This window comes from Hevea brasiliensis, chromosome 16 (genome assembly GCF_030052815.1).
Source record: "Hevea brasiliensis isolate MT/VB/25A 57/8 chromosome 16, ASM3005281v1, whole genome shotgun sequence".
NCBI lineage: Eukaryota > Viridiplantae > Streptophyta > Magnoliopsida > Malpighiales > Euphorbiaceae > Hevea > Hevea brasiliensis.
In genome coordinates, this window is record NC_079508.1 from 53,265,070 (window position 1) to 53,266,252 (window position 1,183).

The 1,183-nt window shown below is 40.1% G+C and overlaps 1 non-coding gene across 1 annotated transcript; it reads left to right on the forward strand.

The window, feature by feature from the left end:
- The first annotated feature begins 256 nt into the window (after positions 1 to 256).
- LOC131175188 (small nucleolar RNA R71) lies at positions 257 to 363 on the forward strand. The gene has a single exon (XR_009145350.1). It is a non-coding gene; the product is annotated as a small nucleolar RNA R71 (small nucleolar RNA).
- Positions 364 to 1,183: the final 820 nt, after the last annotated feature.

The following is a 1,183-nucleotide window of genomic DNA, read 5'->3' on the forward strand; positions in this document are numbered from 1 at the left end:
CTCTTTATGAGCTTATCAAATTGAGCATTTATCATGCTTAGGGCATCTACTTCCAGGACCCCTGCAATTCTCCTTGCATTTCCTCTTTCATTTGACCACTCATAATCATGGTATGCAACCCTTTCTAGAAGTTCAAGTTCTTGTGTCACTATTTTCTCCATTAGATCACCTTCTGTAACTGAATCAACTATGCTCCTTGTAGAGGGTAATAACCCATTATAGAAATTTTGCACTAATAGCCAAGGCCCAATCCTCTATGCCATGGTATGGACATTCCCTCTGCAGGTCTTTATATCTTTCCCATGCATCATAGAGTGATTCTCCTTCCTTTTGTCTGAAGGTGTTGAGCTCAAGCCTCAGTTTTGTAGTCTTTGTAGGTGGAAAATACCTTGCTAGAAAAGCTTGAGAGAGGTTTTTCCAAGTGGTGAACGTTCCAAGCGGTTGAGAAGTAACCACTTCTTTGCTCCGTCCCGAAGGGATAATGGGAATGCTCTGAGTCTTATTGCTTGATCAAACACTCCATTCATCTTGAATGTGTCACACAGGGCAAAAAAGCACTGGAGGTGATAATGTGGGTCTTCTGTTGGTGAACCAGCAAACTGGGTTTGTTGAATCATTTGAGCTATGCTGGTTTTAATTCAAAGTTGTTGGCTTCCACTGTGGGTCTAGTGACACTGGGCTAAAATCCTTGGACAGATGGAGCTCTGTAATCTCTCAAGAGTCTTAGTCTGTCATTATTATCGGCCATGGTTGGAATTTCAGGATCTCCTTGACCGTGCTCTTGATATTTCCTTTCCCTCCTAATGCCTATCAGAGTTCTGTCTATCTCCGGATCACAGTCCAAAATTTCTTCTTCTAGCCTTGTTCTGGTCATATACCAAATCAGGCATCTGAGAGAAAAGAAGAGAAATACAACCATTAAAATAAAATTAGATAATAAATATAATTGCCTAAATCAGCTAAATTGCCTATCGCTTGATATTACTAAAGCCAAAAATCCCCAGCAACGGCACCAAAAACTTATTTCGCTAGTTTTACAACCCCACAAGTGCACGGATCGCTAACAAGTAATAAAGTGATGAGTAGAGTATCGTTCCTACGAGGAATTTGATTAGTAAGTACCAATCTACACAGTAATTTTGAATGTTTAGGCTATCGAATACTTAGGGAATGAAGTTTGTTA